The following is a 6,633-nucleotide window of genomic DNA, read 5'->3' on the forward strand; positions in this document are numbered from 1 at the left end:
CGACTGAGTTGGGGACACTAGTTCGGGTAAGAGGGGTTGTAGTCTCGAGGCTATAACCTTGGATATGATCTTATAAAGCACTGAACATAAGCTTATTGGTCTAAGGTCTGACATTAGATTGGAATTCTTAATCTTAGGGATAAGACAAAGCTGTGAGTAGTTCCATTCAGATGGAAAGGTTCCTGTGCTAAAGAATCTCTGCACTTCCTCTGTAACTTGAGGCCCTATGATTTCCCAGTATTGTTGAAAGAACAGGCCTGTCATTCCATCTGCTCTTGGGGCTTTAGTAGGATTAATTGAAAAAACCGCTTTTCTGATTTCTCCACTAGTGACTTTGCTTATTAAAATTTCATTCATCTGGGCAGAAACTCTAGGATGAAAATCATGGAATAACCAATCGAAACTGCTTGGATTAGATGAATTGAATAAGTCGTTGAAGTAAGTGATAGCAACCTCTCCTTTTGAAGCCTCTGATTTTTGAATGTTCCCATTGATATCCATTAAGGCTTGAATTCGATTTCTAGATCTATTTGCTTGCACAGAGGCATGGAAAATTTTTGTATTACAGTCTCCTTCCTGTAGCCATTTTTCTCTACTCTGTTGACTCCAATAGGTCTCTTTTTCTCTATAGGATAGAAGCAATTGATTCTTAAGAACATAAACATGGGAGGAGGAAGGAAAGGAGGAAGATTGTTCCTGTTCTAAAGCACTATGAAGGTGATTAATTTTATCTAAGGAGTTGGATTGATTTTCCTTTTTCCAATTACTTAAAGCCTTCCTGCATCTTCGTATCTTATCCGAGACTGAGGAGAGAGGAGAATTATTACACCAAGCAAGGGAAATAGCTTCTTTAACCATGGGTTTATGTAATAACCGTTTGTCAAATCTAAAGTTCCTTCTGCAAGGATTATTAGAGGATAAAAGTTTGACAAAAACAGGTCGATGATCAGATCCTCGTTTGTCTAAAAATTGCTGATTAGAGGCTGGAAATAAATTAAACCAGTTTTTATTCCCAAAACATCTATCTAGTTTGCTCTGAATCCACAAGTCACTTCTTTTACCTCCCCAAGTGAAGTTGTTACCATGAGAAGGAAGTTCAGTCATTTCGCAGGTTCTGAGCATGTCCGCAAAAGGTAAGAAAGAAGCCTTGCTTCTTCTAGGTCCTCCTACTTTCTCAGCATTGTTCAAAATTTCGTTGAAGTCTCCAAGTATACACCAACTATCTCTCCTTGTTAAACCAATACGCATTAGTTTATCCCAAACTAATGGTCGGTAAGCAAACGATGGATCCCCATATACACACGAGACAAAGAAATCTAAGGAACCAAACTTAAGATGAAGGTCTAGTAGATTCTTATCCACATAAAGGAAGGTGATATCCACACTGTTTTTCCAAAATAAAGCTAAATCTCCTCTCTTTCCTATGGGGTTAATAGTAAACACTCTATCATAGCCTAACCATTCCTGAATATCTACCAAAACATTACTATTATTCATAGTTTCCATCAAAAACAAAATCTCAGGGAAATGTTCTTTTCTTATTTCCTTGAGACGAGGAATTGTCAAGTCTTGGAACCGTCCCAATCCTTGACAATTCCAGCACATAATGCTCATTAGATTGCAGACGGTCCCTCCTTTGGGACCATCTTTTGATTTATGTTTCTGGCTACTTTGTGAATCTTATTCGCTTCTACTGAACCTTTTCTTTTACCCAGCAAATTTAATCCTGAACCTAAGGATAATTCATAATTTATTGGAGAACAGGGTAAAGGAATACCTTTTTTGTTTCGTGCTGGCTTAAGAGAATTCTTCCTGGGTGAAGAAGTTATTTTTGCTGTCCCAGAAATGCTAGCATCCGAGTTGAGAATATCATAAACATAAGAAGAGTTCAACGGAACATCATAAAGGTTTGCTGTGTCTGCAGGATCCCTTGGAGAAATTGAAGGGAGGTTCTTGTTAGGTTCCAAAGTCTGTTCTTGAGTGCCAATTTGAGCTTCTGTTGAATCTTCATACAGCATAGGTATAGCTGGGTTGCTCATCTTCCGGATTGGAGGAGCTAAGTCTTGCTCAAATTGAAAAGTTGGATCCGGGGAAGTAAAAGAATCCAAAACCGTGGTTCTATCATGCACTAAGTGCTGTAACTCTTTGCCCTGAAATTCTTTTTGCTTTTGAAGATACAAAGGGCACTTCTCTCGTTCATGTGTGAGTCGTTGACAGAAATAGCATCTCTTCTGGATCCTTTCATAATCATATAAGATTGTAACAGCTTCCCCAGATGGAAGAACTATCACTTTGGATCTTCGAAGTGATTTTGAAACATCAAACATAATCTCCGCTCGAACGAAATCCTGATTCTGTGAAATTGATGGATCGTAATCAAGTTGAATAACTGGTCCTGCGAATTCTGCAAATACCTTAATTGCTTCCCGCGTGTGATGGTTAACTGGTATATTGCGAATTTGTACCCATATCGGAATAGAGTGGAGGTAAGTAGGCGTAGGTGATTCAACCCATTTAGCAAGGACTATTGTCCACTAGTTATACGTATGCACGCCCAAGCTGAGTATCTTTTCCAAATCATGTTCGTACTTAAAGATGAATTGAAAATTTTCTTTTGAAAGAGCCACTCCTCTAACCCTGTCGTAGATTAACCACTTCCTTGGCATATCCAAAACTATATTCGAGACGTTTTAGCAATCAGGATTGAGAATTCTACCCATAAGACTCATCGAATTTGTAGACTTCGAAGAAAACTGGGGCAGATCTGGTAGACAGAAGGGTTCATCTGCTTCTTCTAGTGACATGGCCTTAATCATGCTATCAATCGATTCAGACATACCTTGGGAATTTTGGTTGATTTCAGGGGAAACAGGCTAATAACAGTAAAGATCTAGAAGAAAAAGAAATCTTGGAAGATCTTGGAGAAACAGAGGGGATGAGAATTAGAAACCTAGAATAAATCAAACGAGGGTGTAAACAGGTGGAAATCGATCAGGATAAGGGTGTTTTTCCGACAAGATATTTTTTCAGAATGGATAAAAGACTCTATTATGCTAAGAGTATACTAAGCCCAAAAAAGGGAAACTTTTTGTTGGAGAGTCTGCATCTATAATAAACTTTTATATTATGATAATATGATATAGTATGTTTCATTATTAATATAATATTATAAATTTTTATGTTTCAAATACAGACGTGGTGATCAGTTTGAGAACTATATTGTCTCATTTCCAAAATTATTACAATACTTTGAATATTTTTTGGTTTTATTTATGTTCATGAAAACACTGACAAGTATATTATTTTTTAATTTTATTTATTTATTTTTTATTTATAACAAGTATATTATACACCGTATATTTTCAAACTTTGTAACTGTAACTTCTATTTTCGGAATGTTTTGTTTTACTTTTCTATAAATAATATCACATTTTTTGTTTGTTTGCAGTGGCTATTGAGTAAAGATTTTGATAATGTGAGTTTTCTTTTCCTAGTCGTGCGACTAGCGACGGCGACACAAAAATACACTATTACTGTAATATCCGTGAACCGAAATGTATGTTTTAGGAGTGAGTGTCGATCGACATTCAGGAGGATGTCGGTCAAAACCACCATTTTCCGGTTTGAACGGGTTGATTTAAATTGTAGATTTGGTTTGGTTTGGTTCAATTGGAAATCCCTAACTGACGTATATAAAGCAAAAATCGACTTGAGGGTTTGGGAAGGCCGTTTTTTGTCGATTTCAGAGAGAAACAAAGGGAGAAAAGAGAGGGCTTGTGAGTTTAGAGGTTTCTGTGAGTTTCTTGGCTTTTTTTGGGAGATCTGTTGATGTGGAGTTGGAGATCTTGTGCTAGGAACAAATGAGAAGTCTTATAAGGTATTGGATTCATCAGTTTGGGTCAGAAACTTCCTACAAAAGAGGTGAGTGCATGACCATGGCTGATCTAAGCTTGAGAATTCTATGTTTTTGTGTTCTTTGAGTTGTGTGAACGATTTCTTTCTTGCTTGTGGTCAAATCGTGGTTTCTATGGCCCTATGTGGCTGGTGGGAGAGTCTCGGATGCTTGGGAAACGTTTGGAGGCGGAGATCTGTAATGGAGCTTCGAGGAAAACAATGCTCGGCATCGGTGTCGATCGACACAAGAAGTGTGTCGGTCAACACCAGTGCGAGAACGGCTTGACAGCACTGAGGAGTGTCGATCGACACCATGTGGAGGTGTCGGTCGACACAACTAGAGTTTTCAGAAAATATCGAACAGGTGTCAGTCGATACCAGGAGGGTGTCGGTCGACACCAGGTGGTAAGTGTTGATCGACACTAGTATTGTGTTGGTCGACACCAACCTTCAAAGGAGCCAGTGTCGATCGACACTGAGTGTGTGTCGGTCGATACCAACCTTCAGCAGGCGATTGTTACTTGCTTTACTGGTTTGATAGTGTAAGTTTGATGATTGTTGGACATTGGATTCTCAATGCTTGTGTGTATAGCCCAGTAGATGGGAGGATTGCCTCACTGAATGTTTATGACGATACTCATGCATCTCAATTTGTATTTATGGTGCAGGTAAAGGCAAAGTGTGATCATGGAATCAAGGCAATGAAGAGGAGGATGTTCTAGTGGTTCAATTGGTTGTTGTCTGACTTCTGTTAAGTTGCTAGAGTTGAGTCCTTAGAATGTTGTCTAGGATTGCTGGTTCGTTGGTTTATGATATTGATATTGATGGTTAGATGTTATTAAATCATTTCTTTGGTTATTTAATTTATTGGTTTAATGTTTGGTTATTTTCGCTGTTTGGTTTGAATGTGGTTAGGTGGTTAGTGAGTATGAATCACTAGTTTTATTATTATTATTATTATTATATTAAAAAAACGGGTCGGCTCGTTTCAATTACGACGACAAATAAAAGTTCCAGCGACTCATTTAACATCTAACGTATCGGTGAATAATGTTGTGCACTATCGATCAAGTCGACACTGAATTTTTTAGCGACTGTGAAACCCCAGATTTTCTGTCACTGCGTTTATATTTTCCATGTTTCTGAGTATTACGTGGAGTACATAAGTATCTTGTCCTTCTATTTTACTTATCGCTATCGCTAGTTGAACAACTAAGAACGAACACGCCAAATGTATATTTTTGTCAAAACGAATATGTTTGAGGCATAATTTTTTTTTTCTGAACATCATTGTTTTTATTTTCGTCCCATATTAAAATTTGAAAAGACTACAAATAAGTGAACAAAAATAATATTACTTTGAAATTAATGTTTTTGTCCACATAAAATTATCAATTAGAAATGGCAGAAAGAAGTGAATGTATATATATTTTTTTTTTGACAACATAGTACAAGATCAGCTCAAACGAGCCAATTGGAAGGAAAATCGTTTACATAGGTGCAAATGCGATATTGAACGAGCATGTCGCGCCAGCTTATCCGCTCTACCATTCTGCAAACGAGGGATCAAGACCAAGGAAAAGGTGGTGAATTCATCTTTATCAGCTTCAATCTCATCCAGATAAATCTTGAAGGCAGGCCACTCAGAAGGCGAAGACATCATCTTCACCAAGTCAGCGCAATCCGTTAGGAAGACGACATTCTGATTATCTGCGCCAATCATACACCTCATCGCCCATACCAGGGCTTCAACCTCAGCGTGAAGGGGTGAAAGACTATGACAGAGGTTGGCTGCTCCCATAGTTGGAGGCTCCCCTATAAGGGATAGACAATACCATCTGCGACCAGCGTATTGGTCTGAATCTTTCTAGGTCCCATCCAAAAAACATCTATAACTCGTAACATATCTATCCACCCCTGAAATATTGTCACTCGCAGGACTCGACCGGATATCGCCATATTGGGATTCCCCCGAAACTTCAGCCTGCACCAAAGACCAAACCTTGAATTCATCCTCTACTAGCCGCAAAATCGCAAGTGGATTAGAGTCCAAGTTGCTAAAAACTTTATCATTCCATGCCTTCCAAATATACCATAAAAGCCAAGGAAATAAATTTGAGGGAACCTGCTGAAATCTCCAAAACAAAAAAATCCATATTTGCATAAATCGACGATGAAGGAAAAACCCCGGCCCTGTCGGAAACGAGGATAATGCCCAAACCTGTCTCGCCGGAGGACACTCAAACAGAACATAATTGATTGTCTCTTCCGAACAGCCACAAAGAGCACACTCAATATCACAACCCATTCCACGTTTCCGAAGATTCGCTGATGTAGCAACACAACTAGTGCCACATAAAATGCCTAATTTTTGGTGGACACCGAATCTGCCAAACAAAGGCTTGTAATGGAATAATATTGGGGCTTGAAACTGTCGTAACAGTGGAACTGACCTTATGCTGCCGCAGAGTATTATACCCTGATATGACCGTATAAATTCCATTTTTTGTAAGATGTCAGCCCAACCTATCCGGTGAGGGATAACTTCCGAAGGGTATAGCCGAAATGATGACAACATCCTCCGGTACAAAAGTAGCCAAAAGCAAAGCCATATTCCATGAGTTTGAACTCCTGTAAATGAGGGTATTAACTCAAAGCGAAGGATCAAAAACCGACCCTGGGCGTAGTGCTGGTCTCGGGAGTTGAGCAGGAATCCAGGGATCAGACCATACCGAGATG

The sequence above is a fragment of the Camelina sativa genome, chromosome 20 (assembly GCF_000633955.1).
Source record: "Camelina sativa cultivar DH55 chromosome 20, Cs, whole genome shotgun sequence".
Taxonomy (NCBI): Eukaryota; Viridiplantae; Streptophyta; class Magnoliopsida; order Brassicales; family Brassicaceae; genus Camelina; species Camelina sativa.